Consider the following 21,808-nt stretch of genomic DNA (forward strand, 5'->3'; position numbering starts at 1 on the left):
TTGCCGACGGGCACGGTCATATTTTCTACAATGCAATAAAAAATGTTCCACCGTAAGAGGAACATGGCATATAGGCTATCACACTCCGGCTGAGGCTCTCCGCCACTTTTGCTATCCATAATAGAAAAAATTAACACCAGAATTAATTAACACTGCACCGTACCCCTTAGAATCTTTTTTCTCGGAGACAGAACTTACGTTACAGAAGCTTAACAACATAGGAGAGGAAATAATAATACGGAAATGTTGAATTTGAAGTAATCAGAAGCTTCGAAGAACATGGAAATTTTGGGGAAACATTTTCATTAACAAAACAATTAAATTTATTAAATAAGAAATAAATATTCTTTAACTGTGTAGGGAAGCTGAAGAAAATGTTCGTGAAATAATTATCGGGAAACCAGAAAATACGGGAGACCTGACAATCCAAGAATATAAAAACCGAGGGAGGGGTAATGTATGGAAAATCTATCAAACGAGATTTAGAGAAAAAAGTCTTATATTACTTACTACTCTGAAATAAGGAAAAGAATAAGCTCATACCGAGAGATCGCTGGATACAATAATAATTGAAAGAGGTGATCCAATGAACAATCTGGTCTAATTTTTTAATAAATAAGACAATTTATGACTTTAAAATCAGTATTCATCGACCTTTCACAGGTTCTGTTGCTAGGTACAGTTTCATTTAAGCACGCTGCAACTGCGGATCATTAACATACTTTTACGTTGTGCAATGTGGGTTAATTTCGACAATAAGTTGGCAATGCACTTTATGCTATAATAAACTGTAATTGGTGCCTTGAACTTCAACCGTCCGTCTAACATTCTCACAAAACTTGAAGCTTTAAAAATAAACCATTACTATGACTAGTGCGTTATGAATCTACATTTCGTTCCTCTTGCGTAAAAACAACCTGTTTCCAAATTATAGTTACCACAGAGAGAACGCATCATGCAGCATTATAATACCATTTACGACCTTAAAGAATAATGAATCATTTAAAATATCTTACTCACCACAAAGTCAAACACGATCGCGTCCAATCTGGAAAAATACAAATAAAATTATTATAAGAAAGTCAATATTATCCCACACAAACAAATACTTTGAAACTACGTTATAATAAAATTATCAAAATATGTTGCATTATAAAATCTTACAAACAGCAAATTCAACATTGATTCTCCGTATATGTACTATGTATGAGCTATTCCATCTGAAATCGACCTAAATATAGAGAAAATTAACTTTACAATTTCTACATACAATAAAACTTTTTTTGTGCGTAGAGAACTGTGATACAGTGCTTTGTGCAAAGTTTGAGGCATCAGAACTTCATAATGTTTAAATTAAAAATATTTAAATTTATCGTATTTCCATAAAATTTGCAACTTTAAACTGTTGTAGCTCCGAAACCCTTTCACCCAATGATCAAAATCATGGTTTATTTTGATACTGAGAAATTGAAGTTTATATTGACATATAAAAGAGTTTCTTATTTTTTATGGAAATGCAGAAATTTAGACGCCTTTGCCAAGGGGGAAAAAAAAAATTAAATATATAGTTAGATTCCGCATTGAAAGTACAAATAAGCACATATTTTTTACTGATGGCACGTTGATAAGAAAGTATTGAAAATATCAAATAAAGAAAATAAATAGTACGCGCGTGAACTAACCAGCTGACTGTGAGGCGGGAGCTAGCCGAGACAAGCAAGGCCAGGAGACATAAACACGCGATGTGTCGTCTAGCAGTCATGGCTGTGCTTGCTTTATCACAGGTTTTCATAAACACAGGAGTAAAATGACGCCCAACGCTCGCTTATCTTCAGCTCTCGGCCAGTGCGTGCGGTACTGCGCCGTTCAAGTCCAGGCGTGTGAAAATAATCTATTTAATACCCTCGAAACGTATTGCCTTACCACTAAGCAAACAATGCCGAATCCCTCTTAATAATGCAAGGTTTTTTTCTCAATATTTTTTTAAATTTTTACAAATGGCCAAAAAGCCTAAAAGTAAGTAAAATCAGATTATCTGTCTCTCTGTATATAATAAAAATAAGGATTACTTCTTAACATAACCTACCAAATGTCAGCTTCAAAATGAGCTCTCGTTCAATGTTCTGCAGTAAATGGTTCCAGAGTTCTGAGCGCTGAAAGAGGCTTGTTTTTATAAAATACGCTAAATTTGTCGCTCAATAATACGAAAACCGTTTGACTTTCGATAGCATATTTTTGAAAATGCACTCTCCTCAGCACCTTCTATAAATAGGTAAAAAATTAGAGTATAAAAAAATGCGAGGTTTTTACTGATCGATTTCATATGGAATAGCCCGTATGCATGCAGGATATTAATATTAAGAATAACTTACTCGTAATTTAAGGATTAAATAACGTTAAAGGGGGAAAGAAACTGGTCACGCAACCCAACTATCTCCTGGCCTAGTTGCCTCACAGGTTGTGCCAAGTTGATACCACGTGATAGGTTCGGACTGTCTTCGGACAACTGACTAAACAACAATAATAACGTTGAAGTAGATGTGAAGTTATTTGATCTGTAAATGGAGCTGCGTTCGTTGTGATTACAATGTAGAAGGGGACACAACTGTGCAAACCTCATAGCTATAACTGCCTCCATTCAGCAGTTACAGATGACTAATAACAAAATTTCCCCATTTTTTTTAACTTCAAACCTTATAAACTGCTAGGGCACTCACAAAGAATTTTTTGCAAATATTTTATCTTTACTAATTTAAAGAGTAATATATTCTACATCATCCAGCAACAGTTGACAATCGTGCACCAATTAGTTACTCAATCATTTTCTACTTCAATACTGAAAATGTAAGATTTTTTATTTTCTTTGAAAAACTTAAAAATTCTCTATAAGGACTAACGGTCATCATATAAATACCGAAATTGCACAAAAAATAGTCTTTCTTATTGTTAATCAACAGTTAAAAACATTGTTAGTTTTCCCAATAATTTAAGGTCAGGGCAGCATTTTATTAGAATTATAAGGTGTCCCTAAATTTTGTAGCAACACTGTGTATCTATTATCAGACAGTACATCTCACTTATGAGAATAAAGGCGGCGGACACATAGAACTGACATCCCTACCGTCATAAAATGCCAAATGTCCGTAAAGGTGGAAGTCTTAATCTCTCGCCACCCTCTGAGCCGATTTGGCCTCTCATTGGGTTGATATGACTTGACTTGACATCTCACTTGATGATGTGTTAGAGGAAGCACAATCGTTTGTATAAATCTGAAGTCTGATTAGTGTAATATCTAATTATTCAGCGATGTGTGCAATGGAGAAAGGAAATGATCACCGTGCCACCTTATCTCCTGGCTTAGTTGCCTCATGAGTGAAGCCTTATTGGTGTCTCTTATGAGGTTCAAAACTGTCTTCGGACATATGACTAAATAGCATCATCACGAAGGGAAATCAATTATGTATACAGTGATTCACGAGGACTTACCGTCCCTTACGAAGCTTATTTCCGAAGACATTCTGAGCAAAAAAAAGTCATATAGGCTAAACTTTTGTCTTATCTCAACATTTTCAGAATTACACTAATTTCAAATCATTTGTAAAATACCATTATTCTTGAGTTTTAAGGGTAAAAGAATATTACAGATAAAGAATTAACTATTCAGGGATATCATTTCTTCAATTAGCTAGTATTCTGAAGATAAAAATGTGTTGTGAATTCCATAGTTGCTTCGTACAGAATTTGTTTCTTTTTTTTTTAACTAAAAAATTACATTTTCTTAAACATTTATCCCAACAATTGTTACAAATCACGCCACTCTTGTAAATTTTTTGAGATTGTATAATAGGATACATATAATTAAACTGTAAAGAATCAAGTACCTATAGTTGTATGATTTGTAACAATTCTTTTTGATAAGTGCGTAAGAATGATGTCATTTTTAGTTAAAAATTGAAAAATAAAATCTGTACAAAACAATTAACAACATATTTTTTGCTTCAGAACACTAGCCAATTAAAGAAATGACACTTCCGAATAGTTCAATCATTATTTGTAATTTTTTTTACTCTTAAAACTAAAGAAAAAAAAGGAATTTTACTAACAACTTCAAATTAATGTAACTTTGATAATATCCAGATTAGGATAAATGTTTATATGACTTTTTTTTTGCTTAGAATGTCTTCGGAAATAAGCTCCGTAAAGGACGGCAAATCCTCGTGAATCACTCTGTATATAATTTTATATATATGACCAAAATAAGCACTTAGACACAGAATACTTAAACAATTTCATACAATGGTAACACTTGTACACTAAGTAAAATAGGCTTGAAGCCTGTTTATCCAACATACAGTATACTGTGACTGATGATGGTGATAATGCCCAGTTCTCCAACGTTTCAGTGGACCATCTTGAGTCAAGGCTTAAGCTTGAGTATGGTTTTCTATCTCTTGCAATCGTAGCCACTCTGCTGTCCGCCATCGTGTTACAGACGTAGTGGACGACGCGGACAACGACGATGATGATGATGATGATTATGACTGGAATGAATGGTTGGACGAGGAATAAACTGTTTCTTATTACTTTTGTTGAATTTAATTTTTTAATTTTAATTGATGATGATGATGATGATGATGATGATGATGATGACGACCATCATGATGATGATGATTATGAATTGTTACGATGTCACAGGGAAATCAGGACACCCGGAGAAAACCAGGCAACACGGGCTCACCCAACACAATTATAAATTCAGGATTGGTCGACCGAGATTTGAACCCGGACTCCTTAGCTTATATAAAAATAAAAAATAAAATAAAAAATAAGAAATGAAAACTACAGATGAATAAAGAAATGGAATCAACTCGTGCAAAGAGGGAGATAAATAAGAAAAAATTACTTGAAACTATGAGTAGCTCATACCACATTCTCTCGTTCCTAACTCGTATTTTGAAAGATGCAGAAGACTCCTTGCGCCACTCTGGTCCTTTTTTCAGATCTGCGCGCGCAATGTAAATGTTGCGGCGGCCCCATTCATATAATTTGTTGTGAAAATGAACACCACGACGTAACATCATTACGTGCATAGACTAATATTTCACCCCAGACTCTTCTGGCTGAGTCAGTGAAGTTGCTCATATAATGCGATATAAATAATTGAAAAGAGGGGAGGGAACGAGAAGAAAATAGACGACTGGGTCATCGAACTCATTTCCAACAACATGTTAGTTACATGTGACAAAGTAGCTATACGATTGACTAACATTAAGAAAGGGAAAAATAGTGTTTTCTTTACGAAACATTTCTTACAATAACGTTTCATCGTAGCAATATCCAGATCTGTCAAGCATTTAAAATCTTCGTATTTTACCAACATCTCACTTGTAAAAATAAAACAAAGCTAACGATATTCTGATGTCGAGAATATTGAAGATAAAATTATTACAAGCGTCATCTCCGTTCTTTTTGCCTATGGCGATGTTTCTTAAGAAAGAGGCGTAAGATACTCGACTGAAAAAAGGTTCTGACGTACAAGTGTGAAAGCGACTATTCATCGAACACATAGGTGTCGGATATCATGAACAAAGAAAAATGGAAATGTTTCTAATCATCAAACCCGAGAGTAGATATACACAGAGGAGTTCTTTAAAAACGCCATCTTTCGCTATTCTTTTCTATAGTCCTTATAATGAACAGAATGGCTTTCAACTGTAACCCGCTGTCATTACTAAAGTGCATACAGAGTGAGCAAGAGATCCCCATACTGGCGCACATCGTTGCTTTGGAACTATAACGTCCTTGTACTGTCGGTGACTCAGGAAAAGACGAGAGCGGACTGAGGAGGAAGGGATGTGAACAGATAACGTAAGACAACATGTGCAATATTTGCACTGCAGTAAGCGGAAACATTAGGTCTCCTTCTGTTCAACTTAGCTTTAATTTCCATACGCATTGTTACTCATGTTTCCTGCACCAGTAATAACCTGGCTACTGGGATGCTTATCTGAGCGATGTTTATAATAATCAGCAGCGACGGTCAAGAAGGTCACATTCTTTCCGCTCGTCTTCTCCTGAGTAACGGACAGTACATAGCCTCCTGCTGCTGCGATAATCTCTTCATTTGACGAAAATTTCTTCCCAGTCAAGTGAGTTTTCAGCTTTGGGAAAACGCGATTGCAGACGTATGTGCAGGTGCATTGTCGTGATGAAACAACACTTTCTGCTTCGCCATACCAGGACTCTTCTCGCGAATTTTCCCTTTCAGTTACTGCAGGAGATTTGAATAATATTCTCCGGTTATTGCTCTCCTCCTTGCTAATACTCAATCATGATATCCCTTTAGAATACCAGAACAGTGACGCCATTACTTTCCCAGTCGATTGAACAGCTTCGGCTTTATCTGGAGGCGGGAATTACTGTGCTTCCATTGCTTCGACCAGAGGTCTGCATCGGACGTTTTCGCTCGAGCGCCAAGTAGTTCATAGCATAATCCGATAGGTAGCGCACATGCATGATGGGTAAAATTGTCGCGAGCGATAAATCCTCGAACGGTATAAGCCGAGCGTTAGACATTCGTTCTTGTTACAGTGATGAACTGTGTAGTAACATCATAGATGTTTGTCATTTCAAAACTTGGCAATGTTTAACTAACCTCTCCATAGTACAACTACAAAACTTGCTTTAAAATGTAATATAAATGTTGTAGGTAAATGTTTCCCCCCCCCCCCACACAGGAGTGATTTTGTTTTTGCCACATCTGATAGATATTATTGGATGTAAATGTAATTAGTATAAACGGAGAACACAATCACGATAATGCAAGAACAGTGTCAACTTTTCTAGTAGTAGTAGTAGTAGTAGTAGTAGTAGTAGTAGTAGTAGTAGTAGTAGTAGTAGTAGTAGTAGTAATAATAATAATAATAATAATAATAATAATCTCTAATAACTAGTGAATCAATCTTTGCATCTGTAACAGTTGTGCAGCATGATTATTCGTTTTATTGTATTTTCCGTGACGTTATCTCTGTACTAATATTGTTATTAATCTAGGGTATTGCTATATCAATAGGCCTAATATTTTGTAAAACGTTTCTACATTGTCGCAGTACATAGGCGGAACACTATGTATGGACCTTACATATTATATATGTGGTAAATCAAACACTGAATAATTATTAGTTAGCAATAATAACTGTATATCGAAGTTTTCTATACTATTTTATTTATAACTTCATGTTACTGTTTGGTACGTTCCATTGACTGTTCCATTAAACGTTTGTCATAAACGCAGAAAATAAAGCCTTATTTTTACCGTGTGAGCAAAACACATGTGTATCTTATCTGTCGCCTTCCATACAAGATAAGACATGTCGGTGAGGTGACCTTGTACTGTGCTTCTATTTACTACGAGCGTATCACGACCGATCTTATTTCACTCGAGGGTGCGACACTCGACCGAGTTCAAGCGAACGATTTAACTCCAATGCAGCACTCTGGTTTCGACTGCTGTTCTCTCTCTAGTATGTAATAGTGGATTCAGGTTTCGTAGTGGTCACAAGCCGCCTCAAAAAATTGGGCGTATTTTTCTCGAATCGAGCCAGAAGCCAGACAATCCCTCGAAATTTGACACCGTACGTGCTATTGTTCCGGTGTTAACAAACGCGGAGCCCACCTTAAGGAGACCTTGGATATGCCCAAGACAATGACTAAGATTGGCACCCCTTCGGTTGAGATGCGCATAACCTCGCTAATTTCCCGCACTTTCAGTCGACAGTCATTCAACACCATACCGTGGATTTTTTTCTACGATTTCTTCACTTGTTCCTGTTACTGGACGTCCACTGCGAGGGTCGTCTTCCACACACTCTCGACCATGTTTAAATAGTGTTGTCCATTTTTTCAGTCGAAAACGCTCGAGCGGATTCCTTCAGTGTAGCATTCAAGTCTGCTTCAATCTTTGTTGGACTCGTTCCCTTCTTTACGAAATATTTAATGACAGTGAAACCCTCGACATTTTCCATTTCAGTTCGGCGCAATAACTTCAAAATTAAGCTACACAAAATATAGTCAACAGAAAATTATGATTTTTCGTGAATGAACTAATGTAAAATGAACGCTAACAATGGCGGCACTGTTGACAAGTTTTCAATGTCACCTATGTGTGAGGCTACAAACTTTTCAAAAGCACCTCGTAGAATTCCAAACTAACTCAACTGGATGGGGAGACAGTTCGGCAAATATAAACTACATGCTTGCACCGCCATTTCTATCGGCAATACAGAAATAAATGGCTAAAGTAGAATTAAAGTAGACTGCTAATGATACAAGCTCCTCTCTGTAGGCTACGACTTCGTGATGAAACCTCTAAAGAATTCAAACATGCTTCCAAGTCTTAAAATTCTAATCCTGCAAAACACTCGTGCCACTGGGCCCTGTAAATCTACCAATTTAATGCATGGAGTAGTCAGACAACACTCTTAACCACTAGAATACAGAATAGCTAAAAGCCACATACGCTTAACGCCTTACGCACATAGAATGTAGATTTTATTAATTATTTATATCTACGCTAGACTAACTTAGGTGCCACAACACTATAAAAAACTAATTTCCAGAAGCGAACCTACACTTATTAAACCAAGAAAGAAGGCGCACAAAATAAACAAGGTTTAAAATCCAGGTGTTTACACTATTGAAGCACATTAAAATGGCTGTCAGATAACTATGATATACAACCAGCACAATTAGGACGATGTATATTACGTACACAGAACATGCTGTAAGTAGCTTTATACTGCAATAAAACACGGGGTAGATAGCCCGGAGAACAATCTGGAGCACGGGAAACACTCAAGCTGAAATATCCACGCAAGTAACAGAAGAAGTCGAGTATGTATCACAGATATCAAGAACATCGTCTGTAGTAGGGTGGTTCTAATAACTGGGGGGGGGGGGGGGGAGCAAAAGTTTTATTTTGAATAAGGGTACCAACCTATATTGTTCCAATATTTAAAAGATAATATTTCCAAAATTTTGTGAATTTCAGATGAAATTTACAGCTTGCTACCATAGTTTCAAACATTAAAATAAATTTAATCTCAAAATGCAATACAGTACAAAACATTAGAGTTGGTAATTTCCATGCCACAGTTGCTGATGATATGGCAGCAGGAGAGGAGGCAATATTAAGGGATATCCTACTCGCGCTAAATGACAGTTGTAAACAGTATGAGACGAAGATAAATGCAAACGAGACGAAGACCATTGTTAACGGAATAAAAATAAATAAGGTAAACGTGCGAATTCGAAATGAGGCAGTAGAACAGGTAGTTTCAAATACTTGGGCTGTACTATATACAGTAAATTAGAATTTATAAAACAGTTGTTCTCCATGGTTGTGAAACTTGGACTCTCACTTTGAGAGATAAACAGTGACTAAGGGTGTTTGAGAATAAGGTGCTTAGGAAAATATCTAGGGCTAAGAGGTATGAAGTTACAGAGAATGGAGAAAGTTATCCAACGTAGAACTGACATATTCTTCACCTGACATAATTAGGAATATTAAACCCAGGCGTTTGAGATGCGCAGTACATGTAGCAAGTATGGGAGAATCCAGAAATGCATATAGAGAGTTAGTTGAGAGGCCGGAGGGAAAAACTGGGGAGGACGAGACGTAGATGGGGCGATAATATAAAAATGGATTTGAAGAATGTGAGATGTAATGGTAGAAATTGGATTAATCTTGCTTGAGTGATTATACGCATCGATAAGAAAGTACGATGATATGTCCAAGAAAAAACGACTGGCTTTTCCACCATAAAGAATTAATGGTCTCTTATCTTCTCAAGAAATATCACCTTCTCACCTTTTTTTGTCTACCAACTTTCTTGTGCTTTCGTGTTGATAATTTGGCCTTGCCTTTCAATTAATTACTCAATTATTTTATGCTATACTTATTATTAAATAAATACATACATACATACATACATACATACATACATACATACATACATACATACATACATACATACATACATACATTCATTTAAATATATACAGAATACAGAATATAATTACAACAATAGAAATAGAAATAAATAATACAATCAACAAAAAAAGATACAGTAATATAAAACAAAATCTACGGATCGAATGAGCAGCGCTCGTGTTCGGTCGCAATTCTGATATATGATTAATAAGACTATAAGAGAATATACAGAATAAAATAAAATAGGAACTAAAATTAAAATTACAGCTGCAATGAAATTATGTAATATAATATTAACATAGAGAAGAATAATATCGTACGTGAATAAAGTAGGACAATTTATGAAAAAATATATATTCCAAAATTATAGAATACAAATATAATATAGGCTAATTCATACATTTTTTATTTCATTTTTGTGTTTTAAAATATTTTCATTTAGATTATACAGGGTGAAGTAAAAATTCACGGCCACGCTACGGGGGCACATTCCTTTTATCCGAAGGAAAAAAGCATTGTACGCACATAGAAATGGGAATGCTTTGTGTCCGTTTTAGAGCGTTTTTTTCACTACCCGATGAAGACTTGTTGACATATCCAAATCGACCACAGAGCAACGTACCCACCTATGTTTTATTTTTCATTCGAAATGTCATTCGAAGTACAGACGTGGACAAATTATTAGCAAAACTCACGATTTTTATTGTATAATTATACAAAATCTGACTTTTCAATTTTGACTGCAGTTGATATTTTTAACGTACTTCTGAGTACTATAATCATAATGTTAACAGTCGTCTAAATCGAAAAGTCACATTTTGTAAAAATATGTCACAAAATTCATACATTTTGCTAATAATTTGTCCACGTCTGTATAGTATTCAACCAACTTCAATGCAGATCGTACATTAGAGATATTAAGATATCAGTTACTTTACTGTTATGCACATAAGTATAATGCGGCATTGAAAATTAAAATCTCCTCATATCCAGACTATGCTAAGATAAACGAATAACAAACAGCCAAATCAGTGTGTACTATAGCTACCTCCTCCTAATAGCGATATAGGCCTACTACTCATCTTGCTCCTGCTTCTCTTTCTACTGTACTTCTTGCCAATTTTAATTGCGTTCTTCGCGGACTTTCCTAAGGGTGCAGTACACCATGCACAAGTATTCAAATGAGAAACTGGCAGATGTTCATTTCAGTTACGGGTTGGCAACCGGTAAATGGCAGGAAAACTCAGTGTTTGTTCTGGAAGAAATATCGAGAATGACACTGTCTAGACAGGAAAACGTTTGATGTAATTCATCATAGCTTCAGGGAACACCGTAAATAATTAATATGCATGATACTGCCGACCGGCAAAGTCCAGACGAACGAGGATACTGGACGTGAAGGAGGCGATTCTGCATGCAGTCGAAGAGAACCCGAAATCAGAATAAGGTAAGCATGATGTCGGTCGCATGATCTGAAGTGTTTTGCATGAACAAAAAATGTATCTCTTCCAAAGTAGTAGACAGAATATAACAAGAAAGAGCTCTTAACTCGGAAGCATTTCCCGACCTATATGTCTTCTTGCTTTAGGTATGGCGAATATATCGCATAAGTATCTCCTTATACTTTCCAGTTTCTACCCATTCTATTCTCCTTGAGATCTGCTCTTTGTTCAATTGATAGAGGAAGAGAAATTACAAACTCAAACTGAGGAACTCTACAGATAAACAGAGTTATAAAATACACTGCGATCGAAAAGTCCCTCCGCAGTTCTATTAGTTCTAGTAACTCTAGAATACAACGCTGTAGAAAGTTGGTACTCTCCCAGTCATTCTGGTTTGACAACCTCACACCCCCAGTCCATCATATGCTTAGCGGCCAGTGCTGCCACTTGAATTACCTACCAAATACACTTAAATTCTCTGCATAGTGGATTCTCGGCTATACAAGCACTGCGGAGAGACTTCTCGATCGCACTATATAAAGAAATCTCATTATTTATACATAAGATGCATTGATTGAATGCAGAAGACTGAAGAAGATATAAAGATTTGACACCATCTTCTTTCAACTTTTCACTTGAAGACAATGACACATCAAACCTTTCGTAGTATATTACTCGTATTAATAAATTTTTACAATTAAAAAATCTAAAGCCAATCTCTTCTCATTAGAAAAACTACCACTATTTCATTCTTCCTTTAACTTGAATTGCTACAAATCAAATACATGTAGGCTTACTGCACTCTATAGCAAAGTTCGTGAAGAACGCAATAAATTAAAATTTGCAAAAAGTTTAGTAGAAAGAGAATTCATTTCGCTTGCAGCAAATCATGACACATTGAAATGTGCAAAAAAAAATCAGCATATTTTGTGAGTAATTTGGCAACAAAACTCGAAAAAGATGCATGAAACAAATTTATAATACGGCTGAACTCCGAAGAAAAAAAACCTGCAACTCCGTCAAAAATAACAGAATTACATTGGGTTGCAATTTTGTTGTAACTTTATAGGCTATATAAGGGCGTACAAAACTTAAATTAAATTAAATTAAATTAAATTAAATATTTTATAAACGTGTGCTTAACCGAAAGCCGGATCTTGGCAACAAAATTCGAAATACGAACATTTTGAATGAAAGCCAGACATGAAGCAGCTAACTACTTTACACGGTGGAGTATAATTAGATACTTTAAACATTATGAAACAAGGGATGCAATCAGAGAGTAAAAGAAAATTCATATGAATAGAACGTAGAGCTTATTAAGTGTAAGTGACCTATTTCAGGTTCTTCCATGGAAATGTTTACACCACCTGGCCTCTACACACAAATCATCCTGCACAATATTCTTCTGTGCAGCGTAGGATTAGGCTACCAGGACCTGCTCCTAGGCTAAAGGAAAACTGCTTCCTCCATCTTTTCTTAGGGCGTCCCACATTTCGAAATCCCCTTCGTTAATTATATATCTGTAGTTTTGAGTATTTCATCACATGATTTTCGGTGCACGTAGGTCCTGTTCAAGCTCCATGGCTCTTGCCTCTCACTGAAAGAAGTACTGTGATGCTGAAAATAGTTATTTATTATTAGTGTTAAAAATGACATTCTATTTTGTGAGTAGGGATATTTGCGAAGTGAGACCGTAGGCAGAGTCAAGAAACCCCTATCAGCAAAATAAAATCATTTTTACATGAGCAATGCACACTATTATTTTGTTAGACAGTTCTTCGTTCGTGCTCGTATAGATGAGGAACACATGGCATGGTGCACACTCAAGCAGAAAGGCAGAGGTGAGGTGTTGCATTATATCATAAATACATATTAGCTAACCGTTGGATAACAATGGGTAGTTTCTTTCTAACCAAAGTGGAAGAAGGCAATTAAAATGATAGGGCAAGTGTCAAACGTGCGTGCCATGCCAGATCGGTCTCAGGATGGCCCCCAGTGCAGACATTGCACCGAGATAGAAACCTTACGCCACATCCTGGGATTCTGCCAACATGGGACTCTCGTCCGGAATACTAGACATCATGCAATGTGAGAACTTACTGCTAAATGTCTTCCTTCATTCTACGAGATTTACCAAGAGAGATGGAAGTTCTCGGCTAGTTGACATAAATATCATTGGTAAAGAAAATGACAGAGCAACTAGCATCGATCCCACTGTACGCTTTGAAACTGCAAATGAACCTATAGGCGTACATGAAGAAAAGAAGGCCATCTATGGGCATACAATTCAATACTTTAAGGATTATCATCTTATAGGATGGCAGACTGAAGACTTTGAACCTTTGTTCGGAGCACAGGGAATAATTCCAAAATTCTTAGTAGAATGTTTTCAGTTCTTTGGAATTCCAATCAAAACATTGAAACTTACTGCTGTTGACTTAATAAAATACTCAATTCACATTTTACAAAATCACCTGTACACATACGTAAATTAGTTCATATTGTAATTGATTGTTAATTATTTAATACACTTAACTTCACACGGGTAGCTTTCTTGAAAAAAAAAATAATGATAATTAAATTTTATCCATTAAATATGCTGTTTCTTTTGACAATCCTTACTGGAGGGCAGCTACCTTTGTGGATTTGAGCACGCACAAAAACACACACACACACAACTTCTCCACTGCGCTCGTGTGAAGTCAAACTTCAAGAAATTACAGCAAATCTGTGTTATAGTTGAATAGTAGAGCATTGTGTCGCAGATCGAGAGGTCTCCGGTTCGAACCTGGATGTCTCCTTTTTTCTATATTACATTTTGATTAATACAGTTAACATTAAAATAGTTGTGGCAATTTATTTAATTTGTGTGCATTTCTTAACCAAAAGCAGGCATACAATTGTTTGTTTATTGATCGGTTACGAACGCTGGCGTGTAACAACCGGTGGAAAATAATTTCATTGACAATCGGCGCAAATAACTAAAAGTGAGTGTTACAAATACTACAGCCTGATTTCGCGATCTCCGTGAGGAAATTAAAATTTAAAAAAATGCGTAATACCTTAGAGAATTTGTAATTTGTATCCCCTTAAGCAAATTTAATGACCATCAGATTCGGTAGAAAAATCAGCTATAAAAATATTATAAAAATGAGTGCTGTAATATGCAATTTTATCTTCTGTTAAAGATCTACTTTTTAACATAAGCTGTCTAAAAATATATTTCTATATTTTTCAGAAAACACGTATTTAAATCTTTTCTTACATCGGAAAAGTGCAGTTGGGTATATTGTCAGGTTTACCAATACAGACTCGAAAGGCTGATACCAAGACAAAACCTTTTACACGAATGAAATATCAAATCATGCCTCTGGCATAGCTAAGGAGTCAGCGCGTTTGCTGTCTGATCCGGGGTCGATTCTTACTTGACCTGATTACCTGAGAAGGTATTTTGCAATAATTCTCCAACTGTAAGGCGAATTTCAGGTAATCCCACAGAGAATCCTCGGTCTCATTTCGCCAAATACCATCCCATTATCAATTCTAACTATGCTAAATAACCCAGTATTTGATATGGCATTGTTAAATAACAGACTAAAAAAGATTAGTTCATTCTGGAAGACTGAACGGTCTACAAACATCAATCCTTGCAATAGTGATAATAATTAATATAATGATAAAGATACTCTTTCTTTCATCTACAGTAATTTCTGTCTCTGTGTATTATTATCTATTCCGACTTTGACATAATCACCTTCAGCTCTACTTATCTAGCTCTTGGTTAAATACTGTAGAATTGGTTTTAATATCTTTCGTTGTTCATTTACCGAAATTATCCTTCCAGTTTTCACTGTTTATCTGTATTTAATTTTTCAATGCATATAATTAGCGGTCCTATCTGATTCCCATATTTGTAATTGTCTCTTTCTGCGCAATCTTTAACAGAGATCAGGAATTTCAACGTTACGGCATATTTATTTTACTCATACTTCCTAACTTTTCCTCCAAGGATTAGAACTGGTACACAAATGTTACATATTCTTCACAAATAGTTTCAGGGTTCCTAGCGATACGTCATAACTAGTGCGCGAATTTCATGGTCGCCTAATATGAGGGTGAGAAATATGTACCTAAATACGTAGCCAAAATTATCAAAATAAGTAATAAGTTAAAAAAATTCTATCATAAAAGTCTAGGGCATATTAAACTGTTTTACTTTACACTGATTCTAAAGATAACATTTAAAGTACTTGATGTTTATAACTATTTTGTTACACTTTTTATCTCACTGTAATCTTAATTCTATTGTTTCTATTTGTCGGTAGATTAGTGACAAATCTACAGATATGCCAGAAAAAATAAAAATCTATGCTCACAAAATGAAACAAAAACAAAATAACACCTATCCTGGTCGGTTGATTCCTTAATTGGAGGCACAATAAAATTAAATTAATTTAACTACCAATACAGTGTGTGTATATGTATCTAAAGCCCACCCACTTCACTTTGCGTGATTCGGGTTTCGCATACTGCGGATAGATGGGAGGACTGCGACCCATTTTCAAATTGCACACCACTTCGGCGGGTCACGTTATGCATGATGTGTATCTGTGAAGAGTTATGTCGTGTACTAGAGTGAGTGTATGTTAAGTGTTCGTGTAAGTGTAGTGTAGGGAATGGGTGAGGATAATTGAAGGTGAGGAATAACAGACAGACACACAAAAACACATCCAAATGAAATTCTCAACACACAACTCAATTTCAGAACACACACACTCTTTGACTCAACATTTCTCTACACAAACATACCTCCACAGGAAACAAAACAAAAGGCGCCAAGACCAGCAACAACCAGTTCTGAAGAAGGTCAATAACAGACCGAAACATGTTAACCAGATACAGTAATATTTAACACGAGAAACACATATAATACATATTCCGAAGTGATATAGTGTGAAAAGTTGTGTAATCAAGATGTATAAAGAAATTTTAAAATATTCCAATTAATTGTTCGGATCAAATTTCTGCAGATTTAAAGGACAAAACTAAAATTATTAAAATATTTTATCAACAGTAATCTCACTAGAGGTTTTGATTTATCTAGAGAAAATCAAAACTCGAGTGGGATTTAATGACTATTACACGATTAGAAGAATGTATATAAAAGTTAGAAATAACAAAGTACTCCAATACAATAAAATATTAATTGACTTACGAAAAGACAACTGTCTTCAAATGTATTATTGTACTATCTAAACATTACGCTAGATGGTAGTAGTGTTTTATGATAGCTGTTTTCTTCTTATCAGTTGTCCCAACTATGGAATCTTCATTGAATTCTCTGAACGGTTATTAGTCAAGAAGGCTTTGTTGATTCAGTTTCATTTTTATTAAAACATTTGCATTCCACTTCAATCATCCGGATCCCAGTAATCAACGTCACTTGACAGACGATTTTCAATAAATCTTAGTATTAAACAATCTCTGATACGTGACTATCCATAATATCATATAGCAGAATCTATAACAAACATAACCTAAATAATATAAACAAGTGTTAGAAAAGTTTTAATTAGGGATGATGAAATAAAAAATAAACATGAATAATTTTAAAAGGAACAATTATTGAAAATACAATTTTCAAATTTGAATGTTTTAGTGGTTGGTGGTTCAGTTTATGTTATATTGGACGTGTGCGTAAAAGAAGTGAACTCGTTGATGCACATGGTGTAACCCTCAACTTATTCAGGATTTCAGAATGGTGCTTTTCATTTATTTGTAAATAGGGTTTCAGGGAAGATGCATAGCTATGACCAGTGATCTTTATTAATTCTTGTTCTTGAATGCCAATGCGAGTCATATTTGAAACTGCTGTGCATCGACTGGAGAGGTTTGTAATTTTTTTTTTTTTTACATCCAGACCAGTGCAGTTTGAAATGTTGGCAAACAAAGAAACAAATGCTAGGGTAGTGATAAAAATAAACAAATGCTAGGGAAGCGATAAAATTAAACAAATGCTAGGGACGCGATAAAATTGTGCGATAAGAGCCATGACTGGTTGAAAGACGTCCTTTCGTACCGTTTTATTGGTCAAAAGTAGTATGACGTAGTAAAAGTGTAATAGTCATCATAATACACTGCTCTCTTATATTGACTGAGCATATTGGGAATTACATCAATCAATGCCTTTCACAAAACTCGCTATGAAATGTTTCATATTGAACAATTTTTATCTCGGAAAGGAAGCAAAAACGAGCAAAATTGTATTAAACCTTTTTGTTTAAAATATCTCAAAGAATAACCCCATGAAATTAATGATATTACTTGCTATTCACTCTGTACAAATATAATACGTAATCACATCAAATCCGGGCTCTCCTTATAACTATGCTACCGGCGGACTAGGTTATGAACTTTTAATGAGACGCTTTGAGGGCATGTATTAAAAAACACGCAATGGAAAGTAAAGATTTCGCAAGGAGAAGAAGATCCATCGCACAGAATGCAGACAACTGGTCCAGCTGCCTAGGCCATCAGTTATCAGCGCCTGACTGCCCCCAGCCTCGGGGATTTGTCTGTCACAGAAACACCAGCAGAAACATGTCTTAATTGGAAAAGGATAGGACCATGCGGCAAATCTTTCTTTTTTACTCAGAAATAACATTCATTTCACTTTCTTACTGCAAGATACATGTTATAAATTTAGCCACGGTGCTTTGCTATACTACTTTCCCTGCAACTGGCTATTTGGCTATCTAATGAAGACCATTTACAATAAATATATTTAAGAAAATGGCTCATTCTGAATAATAGAATGCGCTCAATTCTTTCCAATGTCTTTCACATTAAAGCTGACTCCATCTGTGATACATAAATATAGAATATGAACAAACTATAAGACACTTGGAGTAACGAAGTGTGCAAACGATCCACAGAGCACTCTGACTTCAAAATTAAGTAACATTCAATATTTAATTCCTTTTTTACATAAGTGCAATATTATGATTTTAACAGATTGGGATATCAGGAAACATATCCAAAATATATTTTAGTTTTATTACCATTAAGTACGAGAAAAATTCGTACCGGCACCGGGAATCGAACCCAGGACCTCTCAGCTGTGCGCGCTGAGTGCTCTTAACCAACTGAGCCATGCCGGGTCACGATCCACGACGCCGGCCGAACTCCTCTCGTAGTATTATGTTACGGCCTTACTACCTGCATTTAAGATGATACACGTCATATATATATATATATATATATATATATATATATATATATATACAGGAGCGCATATTAAATGACTTTATTGCCATATTCAACAACAGTTTCTGAAAACTGTTAACATTATATATGTATCGAATATGAATGAGGTCTCGCCCACCTCATTGCATATTACATGACTAGTGTGAACTAGTCAGTTTGTTTTATTACCATTAATATGTAATGAGGTGGGCGAGACCTCATTCATATTCGATACATAAACAGTTTTCAGAAACTGTTGTTGAATATGGCCATAAAGTCATTTAATATGCGCTCCTGTATATATATATATATATATATATATATATATATATATATATATATATATATATATGACGTGTATCATCTTAAATGCAGGTAGTAAGGCCGTAACATAATACTACGAGAGGAGTTCGGCCGGCGTCGTGGATCGTGTCCCGGCATGGCTCAGTTGGTTAAGAGCACTCAGCGCGCACAGCTGAGAGGTCCTGGGTTCGATTCCCGGTGCCGGTACGAATTTTTCTCGTACTTAATGGTAATAAAACAAACTGACTAGTTCACACTAGTCATGTAATATGTAATGACGTGGGCGAGACCTCATTCATATTCGATACATATATATTTTAGTGTTCAATGATTACTGAATTGCGAACAAAATGTATGTATGTAGGCTATGTGTGTGTGTGTGTGTGCGTGCGTGCGTGCGTGCGTGCGTGTATGTATGTATGTATGTATGTATGTATGTATGTATGTATGTATCCAATGCCTACCCACTTCACTTTACGTGATTCGGGTTCCGCGTATTGCGGATAGGAGGGAGGATTGTGATCCATTTTACAGTTGTACACCACTTCGGCAGGCCACACATACATGATGTGTATCTGTGGAGAGTTATGTCGTGTGCTAGGGTGAGTGTATGTGTAAGTGTTCGTGTAAGTGTAGTGTCTGGAATGAGTGATGATGATGATGATGGTGGTGTTGAGGGTTGGAGAAGGGCAAACCCGGTGCCGTCACGTAGCCTACTCCTGTCGAATAGCACCAAGCCTTAACGTCCCCGTCCGACGGACGAATCACTATCAACAGTGACATATCCCTTCTCTTCATATGCACTGCGGAGAGATTTGGGATTTAACCCAGGCATATCGGTGCACAATCTAAAGTCGCGACGCTGTTATTCCCGGCGTGACTCCTCCTCTTTGCTTACGTCTAAGAAGTGAAGGCTCTATAAAGTCTAGGTAGGTAGTATCGTTCGCCATTTTTGTTCTTTCGTTGCCGAGCTACCATACGAGGAATCTATTTGCCACACCGTTAAACATTATCATGTCGTAGCTCCTATGATAATAAATCAAACGCACTGCAATTCAGCAAATAATTGAGCGGCAAATAACGTCTTCGTGTGCTTTTTGCGAACGCCAACGAAAAAGCCAAAATGGTGGGCGATTATATTAAGTATTTATCGAGCCTTAAGAAATGAATAACGTCTTCCTCAGCGAATCACAAGACGCACACGTTTAAACGTAGGCGACCTGCAACGCGATTGGCTGCCGGAAATTAGAGCGACGGGACTATAGTGATTAGAAGTTGCGCACCGCCATCTCTCCTAGTCCTGAGGTAGAAATTTTACAGGAAAATTTCTGACCCACCTGGAATCGAACCCGACAGGCTAGTCTGGAGGCAGACACGCTACCACAGAGCTAACTTGAGAACAAAAAGTTTCATTGTTCAATAGTACGTTGGAACTTAATACAATAGAATTCCAATTATACGGACAAATAGGGGATAGTATGATCCGCATATGCAGGAATCCTGATAATTGGGTCGGATGTGAAGAGAGTCTAGAAATAAGAATAGTAAACTACTGCATGTATTAGAAGTGCAAAATGACTATAGGCCTACAGTTTATAATGAACGAAGTTACGCATATTCAAACAAAATAGAATTTTAAATGTATTAAAATTGTAAGAACTCTTCATATTCCATACAGAACAGAACTTTACTTATGTATGGTAGTACAGTACACGAAATAAAACCTAAATATATGCAACTTTCTTTGAATAAACAATTTCAAACTATCCTGAAACGTGATCCTGATAACTGGTGATCCGGATATTTGGAGTTCGGATAATTGGAGTTCTATTGTATTTCCAACGTTTTTACATACACTATGGTAGTCTCCATAATTATTTTAAAACTATTTAACGACGCTGTATCAACTAGGTGGTTATATAGTGTGGGCGAAATTGGTACCAGCGAAATATATGGCGAGTTCGAGAATTCGAGGGCGGTTTTACATCATCATAATTAACTCTATACGGTTAACTAACCTGTTCGGTACTCCAGTTCTTGTTGTTTAGTCAACTGTCGAAAGACAGGGGTCTGAACCTCGTGACACCAATAAGGCATCACTCACGAGGTAGCTAAGCCAGGAAATAACGGAGAGGATGCCCAGTTCCTTTCCCACTCCACTGCATGCATCGCTGACTAGTTGCATATTAACACTAATCAGACTCCACTTCTTTGAACTATATGAAAATAATGGACCAGAATACAAGATCCTAGTACATTACCTTGGTTTCACGGACCCCCAGGTTGGGACAGCTGCACGAGAACTAACAAGCAGATGTTCTGATGGGGGCAGATAAAAATAGTTAATTTTATTTCTTCCACCATGTTAATAATGTCCAAAGAAGTGCTTTGACAAATTTTGGGCTCTCGACCGCAATTACAAGGGCCGTAAAAAATAAGTTCGCCAGAGGCCGTTTACAGAAAGAAAACACAATTTCCTTCGACAAATTTATTGGAAACGACACAGCAATTGTTGAACTATTTTTCAACATATTTTCCATCGGAACTGAGACATTTCTCATATCATGGGAGAGGTGCAGACGCAGTCAAACGCTGGTTCCTATCTGAGGCGGCTGACTTCTACGACACAAAAATTGATCCCATGGTATCACAAATGTCTCAGTTCCAGTGGGGGATATGTTGACAAATAGCGAAACAATTGCTGTATCTGTTTCATATTTCCATGCAATTGTGCTTTTTTCTATAAACGGCCTCAGGGAAAATCACTTTCTGGACGGCCTCGTAATTGCGGTCGAGTGGCCAAAATTTGTATAAGCACTTCTTT

General features: G+C 36.2%; 1 protein-coding gene across 4 annotated transcripts in view; it reads right to left on the reverse strand.

Annotated features, from left to right (window-relative positions):
- The window catches only part of LOC138713276 (myocardin-related transcription factor A-like), a 646,210-nt gene that overhangs the window by 339,225 nt on the left and 285,177 nt on the right, over positions 1 to 21,808 (reverse strand). For all 4 annotated transcript variants that reach the window (XM_069845245.1, XM_069845243.1, XM_069845244.1 and 1 more), the window contains one exon: positions 1,021 to 1,048. The gene's annotated coding sequence lies outside the window, so the exon portion shown is untranslated. The remainder of the gene's footprint in view (positions 1 to 1,020; positions 1,049 to 21,808) is intronic.

This window comes from Periplaneta americana, chromosome 14, assembly GCF_040183065.1.
Source record: "Periplaneta americana isolate PAMFEO1 chromosome 14, P.americana_PAMFEO1_priV1, whole genome shotgun sequence".
In the NCBI taxonomy this organism is placed as follows: domain Eukaryota; kingdom Metazoa; phylum Arthropoda; class Insecta; order Blattodea; family Blattidae; genus Periplaneta; species Periplaneta americana.